The sequence below is a fragment of the Wasmannia auropunctata genome, unplaced genomic scaffold (genome assembly GCF_000956235.1).
Source record: "Wasmannia auropunctata unplaced genomic scaffold, wasmannia.A_1.0 LD336106.1, whole genome shotgun sequence".
Lineage (NCBI taxonomy): Eukaryota > Metazoa > Arthropoda > Insecta > Hymenoptera > Formicidae > Wasmannia > Wasmannia auropunctata.
In genome coordinates this window covers 8,081,300-8,107,853 of record NW_012026784.1, presented here as the reverse complement: position 1 = coordinate 8,107,853, position 26,554 = coordinate 8,081,300, and the positions used below count along the sequence as shown (strand labels likewise).

Here is a 26,554-nt window from a genome sequence, read left to right as displayed (position 1 = left end):
TTAGAATATATTTTCAAATTGTTTTATTAACATTATTATTATTATTATTATTATCAATATTTAATTTTTACACTTTACAAACAATAATGTTAGTAAAACAATTTGATAATTTAACAATTTCGTATACATATATGTATTGAAGTCATTTTAATTGTTTTTGCAATTTGTTGAAGTTTTTTATTTTAAATGGTATAATCATAAATATTGCGCGCTGTACAAATTTTCCATATCCAACAAATTTGTTCCTAATTAACAGAAATGGCATTAAGCATGTTCAAATTCGGACTCATCGCGCTGGCTTTATTAAAATGCCCCAATTCTTCTAACTTTGATCATTCAAGCTTCAATATTAATGATGTTCAAAATTTTTGCGTATGTGCATCAATCAATCCTCGTTTCCGAATATCTCGTGAAAATGTATCTCAAAAACAACTTAATTTGAAAATTAATCAAATATATTAATTAAATCAAATTTAAATATATACCCAGTAACGAATGGAAGGAAGCATCATGTTACACCATACAAGTTTACATTATGCCTCCGACAATTATTCAATTATATAGCCGGTCTTTACCTGATCGTCTACTAAAAACCTTATTACGGCTTAAAATATCACGCTTATATAAAATCTGGCTTATCACTGGTGTCGGATAATCGTATATTTAAAGCATGTGGGTGCGGCGAATATCTGGTTGAATTAATTAATGTAATTAACAGGCTGCTTGGCGACGACGGAGGGTTGCGGGTAAATTCCGGCGCGATGTTGCGTAATGAACACACGACGTTCCTGCCTGGGTGCATCAATGATACGCTAATAATTATAATAATCATAATCACAATCGCGCATAGGGCCGGAGGCCGGTAAACCGCATTCGTTATTGGCGTACGATTGACTTGTACGCGCTGTTAACATTCGTGATTGACGGTGAATTCCACGCAGCTTGCGGCTATCGACAGAAGTCAGATTGATAATGCAACCGAATTGAACCTGGCGGATCACAACGAATATTTCACATTATTTGATTATTCGTAAAGATTATTTGAAATGTAGAACTGCAAATTCAGATAATATTGTCCCATATTGTTATCATTAAAAGTGAATCGCACGTTTAAATATTCAACGTTCATGTTCTATTATTTTTACAAAATATTTAAATAATATATTTCGGATGTTTAAATCGCGATATTTCTATTTGTGCGTATATCCGTATGTTAAATCGATAAGGTAATTATAATGAATATGTCTCGATGACCTTTTGAGCAATTAAGAGATGTGCACATCATCAGCACTCACGACCGACAATTCACAGCAGGAAGTTCCGCAAATTCGAATTCGTGAGTGTCATATGAGATTTGTGGCTTTGATAACACGCAGACGTGACTCGCACGGGCAGCCATAAAAGAACTATCGCAAATTAATGAGCGTGCTAAATGAACTTTAAATGGACGATTAAATAAAGATTAGAGACACTTATTGTTAAATTTTCCCTTTCATCATATTTACTGTGATGGACATTTTTTCTGCTTGTTTATTATAATTAATCCTTCCTCAGTGAGGGCATGTTTTAGATTATCTAATAATGGTTAAGCGACTCCTCCTATTATCAATTATGACATAAATGAGGAGTAAAATAACATGAGGAGTTAACTAATTCTTTTTATATTCTTTATCTATAGTACTTTATACTTTATCTATAGTACTATAGTATACTTTTACTTAAAATTACAGATAAATTAAATCTCATAATTTAACTCTCTAAATCTTTTAATCTTCATATACATAATTGCATAAAAGGAAATAGTAAGAAAATCAAGTTTTGTATTAATTAATAAAAAGGTTATTTGATTCGAACAACAACAATTTTAAGATATACTTATTTGGAAATTTAGTCTTTTGCTAATAAACTTGTTATAAAACTGAAATCCGTGCGAACAATTCTCTTTAATAAAAGTGTTGGATACGACCGTGAGCCACGCTGAACGCGACCCGATGAATAATGCATAAATTCAATTCACGCCTATCGCACGTAATTAATCTCGACGCTTAATTGAAGTAGAATTGATACGTTTCGTTTACGAAGCGTTGGTGATTTTTGCAGCCTTTTTTTATTTTCATTTCATTCTGTTTCTTTTTTTTTACTTATTCTTGCTCGAGCCTCAAGAATCGGTTAATTTACAGGGATTTCAAGGTGGGGTACGATGGTGGGAGCTATTGAGAAGCTGACGGTTTTAATATAAAAAACGATGTAACGAAAAATCGAACTTTCCAACCGACTTTCCGCCCCTAGTCGACGGCTTTTTATTGCTTTCATCGTCGACATGTACTCTACTCCTCCCGGAGTTTTCCTTTTCAATTTTCTTCCCTCTTATACTATGTCAATCAAAACGTTCGTGGCACGTGCTATTTTTTGCGCTTGTGGTTCAATTTCGTCAATTGCGCGCCATTTCAAATATCTTACATCTAGTACGATTTAATTAGGAAATATAATTTTGTTTTATTGTGTCCGCTTTCAGTTTTTTTTCCCCACGGTAATGTTCATTTGCGTCAGCAAAACGAAATTAACACGATATGAGAAAAGTTCGTATTTGCAGTCCAAAAAATGCAAGGAAGTCACGTTTAACCTGTGCAGTAATATAATACACGTTTAATAAATTATTATGCGAGGAACTCCCGCATTTATCCTCATTCGAATACACAATTTAATCAGATTTTATATTTGATTAAATCCGAGAGAATGAAAATTTATAATTAAATTTAAATTAAGTTTAAAAAACCAAGATAAAATATATGATCAAGTTAAATAAAAATTGAATGAAAAATTATGAGGCGCTTAATTTAATTAAATTAGACAGACGCTGACTATATAACGCTATAAAACTTGCATTAAAGAATATCTAAAATTACAATTTAAATTAAAAATTGATCGTATCGTATTGTGCTTTGTGGAACGTTATCGGACGTTGATCCAAATGTGTAAGAGAGAATGCGATTCACAATGCCACTCCTTGCACAATAACTGTCTGGTTATACGTTGACTTGAACTACTGCCGCAATTTATCACCCGTAGCACGCTTCCTGAAGCGTTTCTTTTATTAGCGTACAATGTGTCGTAGTGACCGGCTTCTAACACCGGCTACTTCCACTGGTATGTGGAATACGTGATTCTGCGGTAGGCAAATTGCACGAGCGTTTTGGCGTCGCATTTTGGTATGTCGAAAAGCGTTTACCGTGCATTTCTTAAATTAATTGCACCGACACGGCGTTTTTTTCATTTTATATTCGCCGCAAATTCTCTCGTGGATTGCCTTTGAGATTTCCCTCGCGGCAAAATTTGTAATTAACATTTACAAGTTACGTAGTATGATTAAATAATTGATCTTCTCATGTTTGATGTACGCGCACTTACGTTGAATTAACTACATGTTGCAAATTAATATAATATATAATACGAGCATTTCTTTATTTTATGAGCCATTGAAATACGTATTTACATCGAACTGTATGTATTCTATTTATGAAATATAGATTGCATTATTACGAGAATGAATCTGATCAGAAGTTACACAAAGTAACTGAAATGTGAAATGCACAATCGATTTGAAATAGGCGGAATTAATTTGCGTTTCTATATGGAAGCTGCCAGTATATGTTTATAAAAGATATTTCGGATGTTATTTGAATGCGGATTCGCCCAATAAATAAATACGACTATCTCAAAAGCATTTTCCTCGTGTAAACAGCAATACAAATTGAACTCTAAATACTCGCGGACTCGCCCGTAGCTTGCATATCATTGCGCCGACTATTATATTTGATATTCCTGTTACTAAATTCCACCTGGCGAATCACAAAGCTCTATATAAAATTCCTGTGCATCCTCTATAACAGCAGCTCTTTCCTTCACATCCTTCACGCGTTTGTTGCACAGATTTATTTGACATACAACCGACACACAAGAGCTGCAAAACGTCAAAATAACAAAGTATGCACATAGCAACGAATAATGTGCGCAAAAAAATACTCTTGAAATCATCGCTTTTATCCTTCTCGTTCTACTAAATTTTTAGATATTCAAATACATGAATATATTCAGTGTATGATTATGAAAATGCATAGCGATTTTTCTCTCAACATGTGACATTGCAATGAATAAGTTAGTGGAGGAACTGTCGAATTTTCTTTCTGCATTTTATTAAGTTTACTTTTTATATAACTTTCTGCATTATTTTCGGCGCTTAAGACGTCACATTTATATTCAGCAAGTATTTTCGTATAGAAATCGCTATCGAAGCTTCAAAAAAGTTATTGTTCGGCAAATTTGTCTATCTCTTTTCGTCAGAATTTCGTCTTGAAATGACATGGTAGGCGTGAAGAAAATGTGTAGTGCATTTAACATATACATATACATATCGCGGCGTAAACTTTTACGTGAGTTGTTGATTACACGTGGCAACCGGAAATTCCCATTCGCCTTGCCGTGTCTCGATCTACTCGGTGCTTAGATGTTGAAACTTTCAGTAATCGTCGGCCAAGTTTTAACGAGCCTCATGCTCTATTCTCGTCATTCCACCGACGACGATCCTTCAAACGCGTTCACACGGAAATTATCCCGTAATGAGACTACCAATTCCTGACGGAAGAACGAGGTGACCTCTCAACGGATATTTACGCACCATGTGCTACACATCTACACAATGCAATGCAATGTATTAATACATTACGTAATTCCAGCGACTTTTGCACTTTTCTTCACGTATATCAACCTTTAATATTAACCTTTAATTGTCACACCTTTTTTTCAATCAAGTTTATTAGTTGCGATCAATTTGTCAAAACCAATTTTTTAAAAACTGCCGTAAAAATTAACAGTTTAATTGGATCGCAAAAATTCTTAAATAAAGTTTGCACATTTGTAGGAAGTAGAATTGAAAATTAAAGTGGCATCATATTGAAAAAAATTCTTAAAAAAGAGTAAGTTCTTTGGAGATATTTTCCAAAGTAAAAAGCTATGGTCATTTTGTTAAGTGTGACAACCGAAGATTAAACCCTTACATTTTAAATTATGATAACACACTTTATATATTGTCTCTAGAAGACATTATGGAAAAATTATATCCATAATAATGTCTATCTTTTCATATGTAATGCGAGAATGTGATTTTTTTTAAATGGCTTTAATAACATTTTGCTTTAGCAATAAACGCGGAAAATCTCTCTCTCTTTCTCTCTCTCTCTCTCGTTTCACACGCACTATAGAACATGTCGATCGAAGAAAGTAATCGAAGGCGGACGCCGTAGGGGGAGCTCTGTACGCTCTCCCTGGACACAACCGTAATCCGATTTATCCATCTTCCCTGTGCGATCAGAATGTTAAGAAGCGCATACTCGAAAATACAGCATATCCACCGACGTTCGGCACGAAATACTTCTGAGTGGCATGAAATAGTTCGATATGCGAGGAATTTGGAGAAATATCATTCATTGCTCGAAAGGAAATTGCGATATCTGTGGTATTTTAATAGTGTAGACGTAATATATTTAAAAATACAATAAGTAAGTAAGGCAGATGGGAATTGGCGTGGTTATTGGTACGCAATATTTAATTTACATAAAATTTACTTTATTCTAAAAGTCAAACATTTCGGATATTTTTTTTAGCCATTTTCAATAGTTACATTTAACTCTCGCTCTTAGTTTTTTAATGTGTGTATTCTTTCACGTTTAGTGAGTGAGGAAGCAGTTATAAGTACCTCCAATAGCTGTCCGTGCAGTTGAAGGGCTGCATGGTCTAGCTGTATGTCCTCAAATTTAAATCAGTGTAAAAAAGAGGAGAAAATTGATTTTTAAAAATGTTACAGTTCACTCACCTCGAACGTAATAAAACACACACTTCGCATCTTGGTAAAGATAAAATTAACAAATAACAGTAATGAATAAATAGTTAAAATTAATGATGTATAAAACTTGGTCAAAATTTAAAATCAGAGATAAGACAGAACCATCGTAGCAGCTGTAGAAGTTATATCAATACGTATATAAATAACCGTTATACCAACAACCACGCCAATTTCCATCTGCCTTACTTACTTATTATATTTTTAATTCGGGGAATCTAGTTAGGTTTTTATTGTTTGTAATTTATTTAATTAAAACGATAAACAGAAACTGCTTTATATCGAATGTAAAATAATAAAAATTTTCGATGTTTATATATATATACTTTTTATGTATGTTTATATATATATATATGAATCTAATCATATCAGAATATATATGTATTTGCGGAAGTCAAATTTCCGTAATTTTAGTCTCTTAGTTTATCAGCTTGCAACGGCAAGCGTCGTTACAATGTTAATTATTTGCAGAATGTAAACTATGTAATAGTACGTGCATATTACATAAACGTAACGCAATACAAATGTATCGCGATTTATTACATAAATGTATTACGAAATAGAAGGCCACTCGTGGACAGATGTGTAAAATATGGGTTAATTAGATAATGGATGTTCTCTCTGTTACAATATTGCGGGGACCCTATACAATAACTCACGCCACAGTATAGATGAGAATGCATTAAAATTATTCTCTTGCTTCGGGCAAGATTAATGGATACTACCTCTAAATTACAGCACTTTGTCTGTTGTATTTGAACTTTTGCCAATTATCATTTCGTAATAAGACATTGAGAACATGTCTAAACTTTTTTCAAACCTCCATGTAGAATACAGATTATCCAAAAAAGTTTTTTATTACATTTTGAACAAATAATGATTATATTCATTATTAATTATAAATAAATATATACGTTACTATAAATGCGTTTACTATAAAAGTTTACTATAAAATATATTTGTACTCTGGAAAGGTTTTATTACATTTAACATCGTTAAATAAATGGAAGTGACTTTATTTAACAGAGCATGCAGCTCAATAAAAAGGAGGAAGGTAGCAATGATATTTAGTGAGAAACTTTATTGCTTTTTATTAAAGCTGTATTCTGTGTAGTCGCAATTTCCCGTGGAAACTAGTCAAAGTTCGTCTATGACGCCAGATAATTGTCGAGAGTACATTAATCGGGAGAATAGCAGACATTAGTGGAAGTTCATGCGATTAGCCGACTGAGAAATTGCCCCTCTGTTTGCCGCCAACAATTAGAACATCCTACAGCTTCCCTCGAACATTTATTTTGAATCCTGTCAGCTACAGATTACTTTTTATCCATGGCATATGAATCATCGCGCATCGCAAAGAAAATATTTCGCAATTTACATGCAGATAGAGAAACATTTGAACGTATTACATTTGTGTGTGTGTTTGTAAAAAGAATTTGTTACTATAAAGCTTGGAACATGTAAAATACGTATTCAGTTTTTATTTCTCTTGCACTAAAAATGCATTTTAAACTGGCATGAAAATAATGAAAGTTTATTTGTACGCAATATAGCATCCGTTTTTAGTATATTCTAGTCTATAAAATATTAAAATTTAACGATTTTTATAAATTGCAATTATTTTACAGAATTAATATTATTAAATTTGATTTATTAAAGTGCTATTATACTTACAAAAAAATTAATTGTAACATACTATTGAACATAGTAAAATATAGGTTTGATTGAAATTTATCAACGTAATATTAACGCTCGATTATTTTAGAGAAAATCAATGCTAATAAAATTTTATTTTATATTAAAGACTCTTGAAACAATTACAAGTCATTTTAATAAGTAACATTACGCAATGATATTGTATTTTTCTCGCCAAACGTTGTTCTTTAATTTTGATTAAATCTTTTTTAATATTCGAATAATTGATTGTTTTTACTGTGAGAAATGAAGAAATTTTATATGCTCCAATATTGCCTCTTTATCAATCACTCGATTCGCGAATGAGGAGAATGAACGAGATGGTGAAAAATGGAAGATTTGAATAGATGAAATAGAACGAGTAGCACAAATCAATAACGAATTTTCCAATAGCAGTGCACAATCTGAGCTTTTGGAAGCGATTACTGTCTTTAATCCGTTCCAATTTTATTTCAGCGTGGTAGTCATATTTCACGAATAAAAAATTTATGATTTATAATTTTAATTCTAATGGTTTCGTAACTGTAGTGAAAATAACTATCATTGTTTTAATATCATATTACATATACGTATATGTACTTATATATTTTTTTAATAAAAATTAAACTTAAAATAACTCGATTAATATAAGAATTAATTACAGAAAAGCTATGATAATTTTAAATTTAAGGTGATTTTATATATGTATATATAAATATATATATATATATATTTATAAATATATATAAATATATATTATATACATATATAATATATATATATATATATATATATATATATGTATATGTGAATTTTATATTCATCAAATTTTTACAATACAGCTGGCATATGTACACTTTTAAATACTCCTTGCATTTGATATTTATTACATATTTATTAAAATCATATTTAATTCTATGTCATTTATTATACTGAGATATTATTACTGATTCTGTTCTGTTTTCCACATATTGCTATCCATTAATAATTAAACAACATTACACGTTACGCGCAGTTATATGAAATCCTCACACTTTATAATTTTACGTAAATATTTCTGCCGTGGGATACAATTTTCCTGTATGCATTTTTTTATTGTTAATATAACAGGAGACATGATATAAAACATCACGCCTCAATTCACCTATAGATAAAACTCGTCAACACCCATGTTTGATTTCCATGTTATGAGCGTGACCGACGGGCATACATTATTTATGGACCCGCACGGGTACCTTCGTATGCTGGTATCTTTTAACGTAAAAAAATTTACATTCGTATGGGTCGTTACACGCCTTTCTGACGACACGCGTTCAGTCAAATTTATTTTGAAATACTTTCCACGTATTCCTCGTCGCGTACCCTTATCGAAAGCTAGAATGTGAAATTCACATAAAATGTAAAATTTTCTCTCTCTTTTTATTGATTATTATATATTTATACATTTTTGACGCATTTGCGTCGGCATAAACTACAGAAATCGGGAATTGCTTTTGCTACAACTTTTCGCGGTTTTTAGAAATATCATTGGTAATGTCAATTTTGAAACTTTGCAAATAACACATTTATTAATAAAATCACGAATTGATTCCATTTTATAAACGATGGAGTATCGTATTTTATCTTACTATAACAGATAAAGAAAACATTTCTTTGTAAAATAATGTTGCAAGGTAAGCGAAGCAAGGTACGTATTTCATCTGCTTACAACAATGTACGAGAACGTTATATATTAAAAATGCAACTCACGTGTTCTGAACACGTGTGTAGTTTTACAATCTTTGTAATAGAAAAGATATAAACAAGATTTTCGAACATTACATTGGCTTTATTTTACATAATGAACTATTATCACAATACTTTATTTTGCCATATAGAATTTATATTGTGTAAATGTTGAAATAATTATTAAATATATTTAAACTTTTATTAGAATATACTGAGAAATTGATGCTATAACACATGAAAATTATATTGCAGATTGTGTACATGCAAGTGTGTGTGTGCGTAGGGGGTGTGATTAAACTGAACGTATTAACTCAAATACGTATTAAATATAAACCACTACTTTGCGTAACTGGAACATAATCATCACGAAACTATTTCCATGATTTATTAGAGATAACACGAAAATTGTAGCTTCCGAGATTATCGAGTGGCTGTGCGCTCCCCAGGAAGTTCGTTACGCAGAGGCGCGTAATTATTTCTCGCCCCTGTTGCTTGTCAAACGCAACGAAGAGAAGTTACCTGATTCGCTCTCTCTTTTTCGGAGGCGCGACAGAAACTAATTGCGGAACTAATGGGTTTGTCTTGTATCAAGAATAGAGCTGCCTGCTAGATTTAAGACTTAATCAGGATTGCATAATAATTGTTAACACAAAATTAAGAAAAGCTACGAAGAAAACAATATTAGATTTGTTTATTTCAAATAAATTTTTTAAAATTTTACTGTTAAAATCTTGGATAATATTTATTTAAATTAATTTATAAACTGTAAATATAAAAATTAAATATAAGGAGAATGTTTTTTCTCTATTCTTAATTAGCAAAATATTACCTGAAAGAGTAACTTATTCTAAATATTTAATTTTGATATTCTCAGACATCTTCTTAAGTAGGTATCCAAACGTGACATTTAAATGTTCATTCATTTGTCTCGTTTATTATATGTTGTATTATCATAAATATTTAATCTAATTATATATACGATACATACATATTCACATAAATATGTAACATACTTTTCATTACATTTTGCTGCGCGTGCAATAATATTTTATTTGCAATTATTTCATATAATTAGTGAAAACAGTACGCACGTGGTTCGGATAATTATAGACTTATATTGCGAATTATCTGTATTCTAATAAAAAAATATATAAAAAAAATATATAGAAAAAAATTGAGTAAAGTAACGCCGTGCTCAGGCATCTTGATACTTGAGCAATGGAACATAAAGGAGAGGCAAGAAATAGATAAATGGATAAGGGTGTACTTTGACCGACGCATAAGCTGACGCACGTACCACCTCCTCACGCCACCCTTTCCTTCCGTCTTACTGCAATACGAAAATATCATATTTAATGAGAAGATATAATTGGCAAAAAAAAAAATACGGAAAGAAAACTGTGAGATAAAATGATGTCTAGGTGAAAGGAATCAAGCAAATCTGACTCGAGTACGGAAGCTAGAGAAAAAGATGGGGTGAAAAAGAGAGTACCCTTAAGCGGCGACAATACGGGAAAGACGGACGTCGAGAGGTATATCGGAGAAGGGAGAGCCTGCGATGCGATCGTTCATGTAATAGCTGGGACAGGAACGACGTCAAAGCATCAGGTGCTTTTCTCGGCCTAGTTTTGACCTTCATCAGTCATCTTTTCGATAGCTATATATCCCTTCAATCGGAGAGAATTTTAATCGTCACTCAGCCGCGCATTTAAAATTCCTGTCGATAAGACGCATTGAGGAAATGTACTGATACCCAGGGTCTGGATAATTAAAAAAAAATTTCTTAATGCTAAAAATAAGTGTATTGAAAAAATTATCCTTTTAAATAATATTTGTTAAAAAAAGAAACAGAATAAAGAAACTTTTTTATATTTCTTTTGTACCTTGTAAATAACTATTTACAACTTAGCATTTGCAAAATCTTACTAATCTTCGTACTTTTTGAAGTTTTTTTTTTAAATAAAAAATAATTTTCTGAGTGTAAAAAATAAACTGCATGCTTTTATGTAAAATTATTATTCGGTGATGACTAAAATTGGAATGTCATTAAAGATTAGTATTTTGCTATTATGACATTAAATTTTCTTATAATCTTCAAAAATGTTTATTCATTCATTGTATTGACAATTTGAATCAGATTTTTTGGCTTTTTGTAATGATTTATTACGGTTAAGCGCATTATCCATCACATTTCTTTCGCGGCTATTTAAGCGCAGGGTCTTTTCTCTCATTCTTGTCACGTATCCCTTCAGGTCAAAACAAAATCGAAAAATTCATCGGCTGCCTTTAACTTCCGACGATATTGCCTTGTTCTCGCGCCATACACGCGTCGAGATTTTCAGTGTTCAATACTGAAAGGGAATTCCCAGAGTTTCTGTAAAATTGCTAAATGTCGTTTAATGAGGTCAGGGAGAATCGAGTGGCAATGGAAGCCGTTTCATGACGTCCTTGAACACCCATCGCGACCCTTGCGAGGGACTACCATGAGCACGATTGTTGCTGATTTCCATCAGCGGAGATCACACAATAAAGAGGTGTGAAAGCTTTCAAAATGGCAGGTTAATGTTACCATTAAACACTTGAAACTTGTTCTTGCAAAAGCTTTGTTTACAAGCTTTGTTATTTTTTTTAGCATTCGACCTTATATATAATCAGGATTATTTAAATGTCAGCTTTGTAATATTATTACTTATATATAATATATATTATAGAAATACTGGAAATACATCATACTTATACATATAATGTATTACAGATTGCCTTTTGAATCGCGTTTAGTAGACTACGTAGACTAAACGCGTATACATCAGCGTCACGAAACAAAAAAAAAACACTTCATTGCTTCGACGAAAGTAGCCCTTGACAAGGGTTCCGGCATGGCTATTCATTCGTGAAGAAGCCAACCGCTGATTGCCGATAGCGACACGGCTGCAATATTGCGTTCTCGAATATGGGTGCGTGCGTCACAATACGTGTGTGACTATGCGTGTGTGCTACGCCCATCGCGTGTGTAACACACGCCCGATTAAGCCTGACATGTGGGCGCTCGAACGATCGATAAATTTTCACATCACTCTATTTTCTCAATGCTGATAGTTCGTCTATGGAGAGCTACAAATGGTGCGATATTATTTACTCGTGTAATATTAATTTACATGCGACACGTAAAGGGATAATGATTTTTAAAATTACATTTAGAAGCTTACTTTTAAGCGATTATAATTATGGCTTCCTTTTTTCCTGAATTGCTGCTTATATATTATTTATTTTTAATCTTACATTATACATACTATTTTTAACGCATAGTTATTTTACAAGCTTCACAAATTAACGATCGTTACCCTCGTTTCCTCGAGGCGCAAAATTATCGCTCTTGAGGTGGAATGAGGTAAAATACAATCATATGAAATCAGAAAATCAGTATAGCGGCTAATAACTGAATATTTTATGGCGTGGAGATTATCGTTGTGATCAGACGCTTCTGTAAATCACAAAGTAGAACGCAGGTAGATAGAAAAGCACGAACAGAATGCGTAAGAACGAATGCACACGCACACGGAATAATGTCACGCGCGAGACACACTCCGAGAATTGATCTTATCTTGAGTTTTTTTTTTATTCTCCCCGCTTCTTTGTATCAAAAGATTTCCTCGGTCCCTATTCAAGAAAATTGAGAAATAAAATCAAAAAGTTTTCGGATATAGTAAATGAGATACGGACCCTAAAGAACGAAATAAATTATTGAATAATCAAATATATTATTGAGTTACTATATCTTGAGATATCTGAAAAGTAAGATGCTTATATAAAAATATAATATATAGTAAATCTAGATATTTAAAAAATGTATGTTAACTTTAAATAGCTTACATTTTCTGGATTAATTAATTATTGATCTTACAGATTTTATTAACAAATGCTACTTAAAAAAAGGTACAGGTAATTTTTCTTTTATTTTTATAAAAAATTTTTTTTTTAATTAAAGGAAGGTAAACCATGTTTTAAACAAATCTTTCAATAACTGGAACAAGAGCTATAATTAAGAAATAAAAACGAAAGCTTCCTCTATGGAATAAAGGGAAAAAAGGCAATGCAAGTATGAATTTATTCATCAAGTGGAATGGGTACGCTATAATTATTCTACATAGCTTATATTTTCTGTTCATACCACCAATTATCTTTCATAAACATCTCGAACTGCAGTTGCATGTTTATTAAACTATGTTCCCCAGATCTTAGTATTTATCAAGATTCAAACTTATAATTTCCGCAGCAAAATCTCTCTTTTCAAATATAACTTTTACTGAGTTTTAAACCAATTCATAGATCCAACAATGTGAACAATAATAACAGTTTTATTTCAAAAATTAATGCTGCGAACATATTGAATTAATATCGCATAAAATGACAGCCAGTGTGTCTCCCTCATTTACGTCGAATTTAATTACACTGGTAACACTTACAATTAGCTGAAATGTTCGCCACGGCGGTTTGCCGGAGCTATATTTCCTGTGAGTCAGCTAATAGTGCTTTTGTTTGTCTATCACTTTACTGGCAGCTCGTGCAACAAGTTCAACGATAAGATATGTTCGTTTGACCTCGTTGTTGGTATCTGCGCTTTTTGACAATTTCATCACATCTTTGCAACGCGCATTTGCGTATTATTTTGTACAAAAAGGTACAACGTAATATTAAAAAATGCACACTCGGCTGAAGTCAAGCTTGCAATGCGCTTTAACACATAACTGAGTAAATTTATCGTTATGAAGTTAAAATCGATAGTTTCATAGTCAGTTACGTGGAAATGCGAGTGTTTCACCTTGAATTGTGTATGCGTACTGAATAAAGTGGCATCAGAAGTTAACCCTGTAATCCGCCTTAGAATGTCGCATATGATTCAGCACTTTTGCATATACACTAATAACTTTATTACATTGATACAGTTTCTATTGTTAACCACGAGTACAGTGTACCTAATAAACTAATTTTTCCAAACTGTTGTAATATTCGTATTTTATACTCAATATCAAAAATACATACATATTCTGTTAATTACATACAATATAAAATTAAAATTATCTTATATATACTAATGTATGACTAATATTTTACAATAAATTTCAAAAAGTAATGACTATGTCCATCGAAAAATAACTGAGAAAAATAATTTCTTTTTACGCAAGAAGATGAATGCGATGCGAGATGATATGTGAAAGAAGATAAAACACGGATGCGTTTATGTACTGTAGTTATTATATTTACTCATGTTACATGCTTTGGTATCGATTTCTCCATATACGCATACGTTCTTTTTCTACATATGTGTGCGTATTATATTAGCGTACGACACTCGCGAAAAAGGCGAATTTGTGACGTTACAAAAGATCGATAGTGTAGGAGTAACGTAAACATTCTATGTTTACAGTAACACCATTGTTTGTCATGTGCACACAATATGTTGCTCCATTTAACTTTCGATTAATTGCATTAGATTGATGCATTCTAGTTTTACGCGAAGATCCTTGTACGCATGATAAACGTACGTTAAAAAAAAATTTAATACGGAAAGCGGTGAAAGCGCATGAAACAAATGGCACGTAGCTTGTTGCGCAGATACTAGCTACAGGAAATGGATATTAATACGCGTTTATTAATGAGAATGTCGAACAAAGTGTTATTGTCTGCATTTGAACACACAGGAGGTAATGTCAATACCTTTGTTGCAGTGCGTCAAACATAATTTCGCAAATGATCAATGTTGTTCTTTTAATGACGCATATCGGGGGCAGAAAATGTAAATGAATGTCGAATTTATTGGTTACACGATTACGCTTTAACGTGTAACGTGAATCTTTATTCAAATAATTGCACAAAATGGTTAAAAATAGAATATAAAATCAAATTGAATAGAACATTCAATTTCACTTATTTCCTGTTAAAGTTAACTAAATTCTTCATTTCTCAGAATCATATTACATTTATACAATAAAAAAGGAAAAAATAAAGAAGAAAATTATATTTAAAATTTAAATAAATGTGCTAATTGACATTTGATTTATTATATATAAATTTTAAGTATTGTTTATCAAAAACATCAAAAAATTAAATAAATATTCAAACTTAAATGAAAAACGCCTAATACCTAAAATAAATATTTCTTCGTCATGTCTCGCTTTTTACATTGCAGTAAAAGGAAAGACTGAAATGTTTACGTCACTCCGAGATAATTTTTACATGCATATGCAAACGCGCGCATAAAAATTTATTATAAATTATTAACAATTTCAGTTTTTATTTATGTATATATTATACAGTTTATTAAATTATTTATTATCTATGTAACTTTATTACATTATGTAAATTAATATAACGAAATATAACCAAAGAAAAAGCTATAAGTTAGCCGTCTCGTTTACGCGATTGTCATATTTTGCCTTGGAGGAACACTTTTATGTGATGATTTACTGTTGCGCGGTAACTGTATAACTCTTGGCAAAAATTCAGAATTTTGCTACGTGGAATTTCAACACAGCGTCTTGACCGAAATGATTTCTCGACTTTACCTACGCCACGTACCTACGCAAAGAGGTGTTACTTTATGCATGGAAAAGAACTAGGGTGAACAAAGTACGTATACGTATGGAATGCAATTTCACACCAGAATAACATTACTTGGTAATAATCGTGGTCTTTTCATATCCATGTATACTAAATTAGCTTTTCAGAAATATACATCGTCATCTATATATTAATTGATTGCTCAGTAAAATTTAAAAACTAATACAAAATAAACTTATTAATAAAGTAAACGTATCAATAAATTTGTGTGCAAATTTTTAAATTCTGATAATCTTACATGTAACAAATATGCTATTTAATATCATAAAATATAATAATAAAAAAGTATATAAGAAGTAACAACAGTATAAATAAATAACTATTATACTTAATACATTTATTTGTCTGAAATTATAATTATATTATTGCTACTATTATTAGGAAATATTATTTCTTCTTGTCTTTTCCAAAATTTCAATTGTTTGGAATTGTTATAGAAATAAGCATTTAACCATTTGTGCATCAATTCCGTGGAACTCATACAAACATGACAAATTTAAATTTAAATTATAATGCAAGAAATTAAGTTAATCTTGCTGCATAATAACGATCAATCAAAGTAAATTGACTAACATGCTTTTTATCACTCAGCGAGATTGTATCGTTCATCCATCATTATAGATTCACTTACGTCAATCGAAGCTATTATGCTAGAACTTAATGCTATAAAAGTTTTCGCACTAACATATGAATTAAACTATTTGTTACAAAATGATGGCGATCTTTTCAAAAGTTGAGAATAATCGACTTTACTTAAATTCTACCGTTTTGAACGCGTACATCAATTGGAAATATAAAAGAGGATATATAAAAGAGAAAAAAAAATGGCAATACAAGAATATTAAAAATAATATTCAGTAAAAAAATCAATCTTTTTAAAACACACTATTACGTACACAGAATAAATATTCAGAATTCAAAAAATTTTATTTATTTTAATGTGTAATATTTGCGAACATTTCTATAATTACAATGGCAAAGTAACTCGAATCAGTTTAATCAGTAGACTATAATTAGCTCACAAAACTAAATGTCACCCTTCTTACAGAAAACCTTTCTGTTATATTGTAAGAGAACTGTAGAACCCTTATTTCGTAACACCCTAACATCTGTTTCTAAGATATCTTGTATCAGAAACCTTATTAATATGCCATAACTTTTCGTCCCTGAAAACCTTTTTAGCTGTGTTCCGGTTTTTTCGTGAAAGAAATATTTCAGCCCCTGTGAAGATAAGATTTTATTTGCGTATATATTTCTGTCCTTTTTGATGGCTAATCAAGATAATCAAAGTTATCTTTGAAAGTTTCGTTCTAAATTTTATGGCGTATTATTCAAGCAATACTTTAAATTGGTTACACTTCAAGCCCACTTTAAATCTCTAATTTGTATCAGAAAACAGAATGGAATTTTATTTATAAATTTGTATGCCGTGTAATTCACGAAAAACATTTGAGGAATTAGAATGTACGCGTATATAGAATATGTTTAAAAATATACATACATATTACACGGCATATTAAAATAATATTCTAAAATCTGATTCAAATTAGATCGTTTAAAGTGATCTTTTATATATAAGCCTATTAAATTATAAATTTGCAATTTTATGAATGCACCGCATTTATTCGCAATTTGAATTCGTATTAATGTGTAAGCTTGCGTAGGGAAGAAAAATATGGCTCAGTAAAAAAAAGTAATAGAAATATATATATATATATATATATATATATTTCTGAGGTACTATCTCAAAACTCCGAGTATGCTTCATGCTAAGTCGCTTTCCTGGCTTACTTTCGCTTCAGTCATCTCACGAGCAGCACGAGCTTCATCAAATCACTGCAGCGAAGCGTTTTAGTGGCTGCTTTTGAAATGGAAGAACAGGCGCTCACACATGAAAAGGTGGAACGCCGCGCGCCGCGCCGGAGAAGCGGACAGATCGGCTAATGAAATTGGCTGGAATAGCGGCTGCGTCGAAGCTTTCCCTCCGCCTCGCAACGGCCTTTTTTCATTTCATGAAAAAATCTTCAATGAACGAACTTCAAAGGCGTTTGTCTGGATTGTTTCACAAACACTCCGTTCGCGGGGGCTGACTCTTGCCTCTCTCCCGAAATTTTGTGAGCGATGAGTCGAGTCGAAGTTTAAATAAGCTGCAAGAACGAGAAATGCCCCCGAACACGAAGCGACGATCGATTCTCGACGGACCTTGAGAGGAATAAAAAAGGGAAGATGTTTATAGACAGTAGAATTGTTTATATTAATGTTTACACATGAGCTTGTTTTTTTCATTAAATGGAAGCAATGGGTAATCGATTAAATATTTAAGCGCTTCTTGCCCCCGAGGAAATTGTCAATCTGCAAAATCAACTGCTTTTAAGATTTGTAAAGATACTTTGTTAGAATATTTGAATATCACTAATAGAATTAATCTTTAATGCTTTTTTAATATTATATATATATATATATATATATATATATATATATATATGTATATTAGAGGTATGTTTCTCTTATTATAGCTGTTAATAAGATTCACAAATACGCACTTACAGTATGCAAATATCATTAACAGAACGCTTACAGAATGCTTATATTATAATTTTTGTTCACTTCTTAAAATTGGCTACAGAGATAATAATAAATTAATGTGTCAACGCATGCAATTAGTATAAAGAAATACAAAGAAAGAAAAAAATAAGAATTTTTGAGAAATATTCTATACATATTCTAAATAAATTCTAGAGCTAAGTTGAGAATTATTTTATACTTTTATAATTTATACTTTTCCGTACTCTATCATCTGCAACTGTAATTCTATCTGAAACGGTCGTTTCTATGTCATAATGATGTAGCGATGCTGCTTGGATTAAAGCAGAAGCTGAACTAATTTATATGATTGATTGTGGATGAGGAAAGCGAGACGGTTTCCAGCTTACAAGGTTATGGGATTACGACGTACTCCGCTGCACGAAGCAGTTGAAAACGGTTCGCCATATATCCAAGTGCTAAATGCGGTTGTCTGAATCCCTTAGCATAATGAAACACAAAATCGGGAAGCTATATACGAATAACATCAAATATTTGCAGAAAATTAAAATTAGTGTTCTCCGAATGATCTTATTCCAAAGCATTTGCAGAAAATTTAATCGACAATTTAATTTTTAATCGAAAATTTAATTTTTCAATTTTTAATTTTATTAAAAAATATACAAATGAGAAGTAACTAAACGAGATAAATTTGCTTTTTCAATTATCACATTTTCTCAAATTTTTGCTGCCGTTCTTCAAGCGTATTAACGTGGAATCCGTATGAATACAGTGAAACCGTAAACGATCATGAATCTCCGTGTGCGATACGCTGATCTGGCAGCTCAATTAATTAACGCGGCCCTTTAATTAACGGAACCGTCCCATCGCCGTTACCCCCGGCGAGAATCAGCTTTTTATCACTGCCACGTGTAACTCTGGATTTACGCTTTACTCTTTTTTTATTTATTTATCACGTGAAAGAAAACAGAGGTTGGCAGACTCTTGGAGAAAGACGTTGCTCATCGTTCTTTCTAATTATTACACTTAAGGCTCTTTACGATCTCGAACGACGACGCGGACGGAGAACGTATTGACCTTCTTGACACGTCACCTTGATGCAACAATTAACGATTATTTACATCGTAAATGTAACTTTGACTTATTACACTTTTCCTTTCTGTTTGTGGTTTCTTTTGATAAGCGTAAAAAAGATGTAGTGATCGACGGAGATATGACGAACAATTTTATCTAGATTTTACTTTATATAGAAAAACTCGTTATACTAGAAAAAGTATAGTAGAACTTTGAAACAAAAATTAATAAAAATAATATTTTCTTGATTTCTTCGTATATATACAACATAATTACTACAATATTTAATTGTTAAATATCTAATCTACTAATCTAATATCAATTCTACATATATGTATATTTACGTGAACATTATTTATTATATGTGGATTATTTGACAGTAGATGTATTTTGCTTACAGCGTAATATTATTAGTTAAATGTCTAAAAGTCTTTCTCACATAAAAATTTCTAATTTGCTATCTTTCTTTACAATTTTATACTTCCAACATTTAATATTTTAATAGCAGTATTTTAAATATATTAATTTTCAATTTTTCTTACAAAAAATTTTTCTTGTTTAATTACTTTGTAAATATACAGAACAGTATTAAGCAGAATTGAAAAATCTGTTTTATTAATGAAAAATTACTTGAGAGTTAAGAGAAAAAAGTTATTTTAAAGCAAGGAATTTTTCCTGCAAATGTGACTATTAACAAATATTTCATATTATCATGGATGACACTTTTATCGTTCATACTTAAGAAACATGACGTTATCTTTATCTCTTATTTATCTTTTTTACTCATCATATTGAAACATAAATGATAATTTTTTCTACAACGTTCGGAGAAAACAAGGTACTGAATAAATAATTAAGAAAGATAATGTCATAACTTGCATATTTAAAAGCCACTAATGTTTTTATGTTTTATAAAAACATAAATTGATAGTAATTTTTCTGCAATCAATTTGTACTGAACTGAATAAACGTTGAGTATTATTTTATCTAATAGTTCGATATTTTTTCTGTAACAAAGAATCTTCAGATATTTTATATTTTATATAAAATAAATACAGCCAATTTTCTACTTATTTTTTATAAACATTCTCAGAATCGTTTATAATAAAAATATACAATAAAATGCGCTACATGGACAAACGATGAATGGAAAACAAATCTAAATGTAGTACAATAGGAGAGAAGCTGTAAAATATAAAAACATGGAAACTTTTAAATAAAAAATACATAAAAAGAGAAATAGAGACATTATTACGTAGTAGAAAAAAATAACAAGTACAAACGTTGGACGATACTAATCACATTAGTCTGTTGCATGATTGAAGCAATTTATTAGTTATTTATATCAAGCGACGAATGCAATGATTGCGAACCGTAATTATAGTCGATTATTTGCACTCAACACGAACTTTGCGGAATAAATACTTGACTTTTCTTAAGTGCATTAATGCACTCGTATACAGATAAGTGCCGTATACAGATTTAAAGCCCATTCTATAATGAAACTTAAGACTTAAGATTTAAATTTTAAACCTTAAAGCGTTAAGACTTTAAGCTGTTACATTGTAATGTCTACAATAAATAAACATTGTAAGATTATAATTTTAAGCTTTAACGACCAAGCATCCAATCAGAAAGCAGACGCAAGAAAAGGCAATGGAAGGCAGTATGATGATTGGTTCTTATATCGTGCTCGACTTTAAGCCGTAGACGTTTAGCCGTAAGAATTGAGATTTCGTCAATTCGCTTAAAGATTAAAGTTAAGGCTAAAGTAAAGGCAGGAACATCTTACGAATGGAAATGACATCACGAATTAACGCCTTAAAGCTTAAATCTTAAGTCTTAAATGTCATTGTAGAAAGGGCTTTATACAAGTTCGCGCATCTAAAGCGCAACGATCCGCAACAATACAGTTCGTTCGAAGATAAAAATTCGTGAATTAATTAAATCGCTTTTTATAAAATAAAAATATACGAGCTGTGTACTCTAAGATACTCGAATTATGTGACTTATAATCAACGAATTTTATTGAATTATAAAGTCGAATATAAGGATAATAAATATATAAATATAATAGATACAACACGTAGAAATAGTTTAGTTTGCAATGAGAAATAGTGACTATAAAATAATCGTTTTTAATTTATTCTCATTTTATAATGTGCTCGTCGATACTAAAACACTGTATATTTATTGAAATATTATTGAAAATTTATTTTATCAAATGACTGTAGATAAAATAAACGAGATATAATAAACGGAAAATAAAATAATATACAGTTGCTTATAAAAATATTGTATTTCGTTGCATGTTATATTGAATTATTTAATATTTTTTTGTTAAAAATTAAGAAAAAAAATTATACAATTCTGCATGCCAAAAATAAATAATAAATGATATTTGGATATTTTAATGCGGATTTAAATAAATCACATCTGATTTTTTAATTTATTGACTTTAACGTTTATTTTGTTACACATAAAATCTGCGGATTGTCATTATAGAAACGTGTAAAAGGAGAATACGCAAAATGTTTCAAGTTATACAAACTGTTTCGCGAAAATGTGCCTGCGCGTGCTTTACATGCGGCATGCTCGTTTCTCTAATGAAGTTTTGGCCGAGAATACTTTTCCACGAAGTATCGGTAATGCACGCGCTTGCAGAACGAAACTATAACGAGCGACCGCGAGTTAATTAACTTGCGTCGTGCGTTTCTCAAAATTACATTCAGGTCCGCATTAATTTTCGTCATCGTGTCGCGTCAAACGTACTCGGGAATTGTTTCCCGTGTAATTAATACTTTTATTTACTTGTGTATATCACAATTTTGTAATATATTTGTATAAAAACTATTGAAATCGGTGCTCTTACATCGATCACTCAATTAATGTATTCGCTTGTAATGCGCCAGCGTGATGTGGAGGGAACTGTTGTGTTTAACAGATTAAATCACACCCTGAAAACAATATTAAATGTTACTGAAAATACCGATATCCGTTAAATGTAATCCTATTTTACATTACATTTAACGCAACAAAACTGTACGTATCGACAGTCTGCTGAAAACACATCGCGCTTGCGAAGTGTCGTAACAATATACTTTAAATCGGAAACAAACCAGTAATTGCATACTTTAACACAAACATTGGATTTATTCGTAATCCGTTTTGCTTATCGATTACATAAATTTTGTTACGCAATAATGACAACTTCGTGTATTTCGTGTATTAATTAATTAACAAACAACTGCCAGTTATCACAAATGTCGAAATGTGCAATTGTGTTGCAAAAAACAGTATCAAACTAAGCTGTATAAGATGTATCGTGCAAATCCTCTTTTAGGAACACTCCTTCGGGATTTCATGTTACGAAGAAAATTAATGTACTGATAAATGAGGAGCATAAATGAGCTGGAGAATTAATTTTTTTTCAATCGGTTTTCTCTTCATCTTGTTTTAAGATGATGAAGATTGCTAGATTACAAATTAACTGATAAATCACGGCTGCACAACTCGGATTGTAAATATTTTATGTAACTCTTCACGAGATTAAACGCTCTTCTTTCCCACGAGACGTTAAGAGCTGACGAAACGAACTTCGAAGTCGGTTATTGCTGTGAAATAGTGAAGAAAAAAAAGAGCCCAATCAAAATTGCGGAGAGAATAGTCACTTGTGAATTACAAAGGAATATTTTTATTCAAAGCTTTTTGCGATTTTAAAAATTTCTTTGACAAAGTAAATTTCTTGATAGTTTTGTTTGTTGACTGTATATACATATTTTTGGCACTTGATTGGAAAATATAAATTAATTAAGTCAAATAATTTTGAGAATATATATAATTATATTATTTAAAACAAAATATTTCGTATAATATATTAAAATTCATAAATTACATAAGTTTTTACATTTATTACTTATTATTAATATACTACAAAAATTAAACATTAAAGTTAAAACATTTTACCAATATTTATATAAAACATTAAAAATAATATTGCTACAGATATAAAAATAAAATGTTATAAAATATTAATTAAATTTAAGAAATTAATTCAATTTTTACTATATATGAGAAGAAAAGTACGGTTTTGAAATTTTAAAGTATTCGGTTCAATTAAAATTATAAAAGAGCAAGTAGAAAAAGACGAGTCACGCCAGCTCTTTGCGTCACACCGAGAGTCGCATTACCACACTGGTGAACTTTGAAAGCAATTATTCCGGCAAGATATTACAAGGATAAAAAGATATCTGAAGCAACAAAGGATTGTTAAGCGAGCTCGCGAATTGCAATAAGTGTTGTCTTCTCCTGGCGTTCTTCGAAACGCCCAAAAGTCGTTATGTTAACAGAAACTGTTGTGCTCTCTTATGGGAATTTATGATTCCCTTCTTCTTCTTCTATCTATGACGGTATATTACTCAGAAACTACATAGTTTCATTAAAACTTCACGCAGAAACTTTCAAGATATGATATTACTAAAATATGGCATTCGTCTTCGAAAAACCTTTAAAATACATTCCTGCAGTGTTTAATATTAACGTCTGTAATACACGACTGTAATGCTAAAAATTACACTTTTAAATTACACTTTTAATTACATTCTTAAAATTTGAAGCATTTCTCTTTTGCTAAGTATTAACCATCAATTCAAAACATTTTTGTGTATTTTCTATAAGACTGGAATTCGAAATCATAAAAGAATAACATTAATAATATAACTTTAAGTAATTTATTTTTAACAATTCCACTATTTTTAATAAGTTTTAGTGATTATTTTGTTAATTATATTTAATTTTTTTACAACGTAACGTTTCAGAAAGATGTTTTCAAACGCAAAAAAATTACAAAGTAATTTTTAATCAAAAATTATAACTGAAAAGGAGAAATTGTAATAAAATTTGCTAAGAAAATGTGAATTTAAAATATTCCTCTCTAAAATTTATTATACGTATGATATTGATACTCTCTTTATATAATATTTCACATATATGCAAGAAATATAATAAATATTTATACATTTTAACAAAGCAATAAATTTTGAATGGTAGATTCTCTTCGATTCTATGCAAGCAAGATATGTTCGAAACAATTAGGGGATTCGTTCCTGAAATTATCGTCTAAATTTACTCGCCTAATATTTGTCGATATCTTATGAAACGTACAAGTGCGCGCGGTATAGCTCGAGGTTCTAAGCAAGATTTAATAGGCTCGCGGGTAACACCTCGGGGGGCGACGTTTCATTTTCCAGCCGGCTCGGCTGATTCGATCGTGAAACGTGATTTTACAACACAGCGCTAACCCGCTGGCGTGTTTCCGTGATCTCAATGTAACTTCGCGGATTACCCCGCCAAGTCGCGTTTACATTGCGCGTTTACCTTCTGGCTACGTCATCCTGTTTTCCTGCGGGGCTCATTACTTCTCTTAAGCCCGACGCTCTCCGCGACGTCGGCGGTTTTGCAAATATCGCGGTTCGGATTAGGGGAGTCCAATTTCGAAGCTCGAACGCGATCTGGTGAGTGCTGGATTTTGCGCCAGATGCATTCGGCTAATCAATTGCAATTAACGGTGGTTTACCGGATAACAGCACTGCGTGTTCGAGAACGCCACTCACAGTGATACGTGTTGCGTAAGAAAGAAAACGAGCTGTCGAGGTTGCGTCAGAGCGACAGATTCTTTGATTTTTCTTGCTTTACTTTGCTAAATATTAACTTCATTATTTCCGATAACTTCTCGCTGAATAATTACTCGTATTTGATGGCATAATAATTGATGCTTTTTAAACATAATTATGAGCATCCACTTTGGCTTATAAAATATTTTGATTTTGTGCATGAGTGAGTATAATGAGGAATATATTTTTTTAATATAATGCACGTAATACATCTCACAAGCTATTGACAATTATGATAATAATTGCGCAACAATTTTAACGATCAACTTAAAATTGATTTTTCTTAACCTGAAAAAATTAGTAATTTTTAGTTGTCCAAAAATCTCTCGAAAGTTTTTCTAAAGAAAAATCCTCTGTAAAATTGTCAAAAAATGTTTCTTTAAAACTAGACACGCAGATTCTGCGATACTCTGTATGCAACGCAATATGCATATGCAATTTACGTAATGCAATATATGACATGAATGTCACACTGACTACCCGCTACCCAGCATCCAATTCAAAGAATATCTGTCGAGTAAACCGCAAGAATATCCGGTTCTAGGACGATTCGCGAGATTGTTCATCAGACACAATCGCGGTCCTAATTGCATCGCTCGTCCGATTTATTGTTCGCGTGTATGTATTTTGCGTCGTCACGCAGTACCGCAGCGGAAATGCAGCTGGTCGCGGATTAATTTGCCCAACCCCTCGGCCCTTTACCGGCTTTCCTCCTCCAGCTCGGCTCTCAATCGCAGGAGCCCGGCGTTTCAAATGAGATTCGGTTAATGTGCGGCTCACGAGGTAATGGACAAATGCCCCCAACCGACCAGAAAGAGCTGGCGAGAGCTAGCCCCAAGTCACCCCGAATCTCGTAATTACGCTCCGCCAAGTCCACTTTATGTCTTTTGGTCCCTCTCGGATCATGGCGGTTACTTTTGAACGAACCGCAGAATGTTACCAGGATATTCCGTTTACGAGATTTGAGTTTCCGTAGCATTTATAGAGCGTCATAATATAATAACTTTTGGTAAGATTAATTAATAATTATGACTATAAATACTGTATCGCTTTTCGTAAAAAAAAAGTTTTTTGACAAAAAAAATTAGTAACTCTTATTTTTTTAATAATACGATATTTATTAAAAGTATTACTGTCATTTTTCTCGAATTTTATAATTATTATTAGAACACAAAAATTCGTGATTTATAAATCATTCTAATATATAAAATATACATACTCGGAAAAAAAATTGCTGTTGCCACAACCTAATAATTGTGATAATTTTCGCCCATCAATATAGAAGAGTTATAGAAACTAAAATATTTTGGAAGTGATTTATATAGTTAACTGAACTCTCAGTCTCAAA

General features: G+C 31.4%; 1 protein-coding gene across 3 annotated transcripts in view; it reads left to right on the top strand.

The window, feature by feature from the left end:
- The window catches only part of LOC105455820 (BAI1-associated protein 3), a 78,774-nt gene that overhangs the window by 6,279 nt on the left and 45,941 nt on the right, over window positions 1–26,554 (top strand). The window lies entirely within an intron of this gene.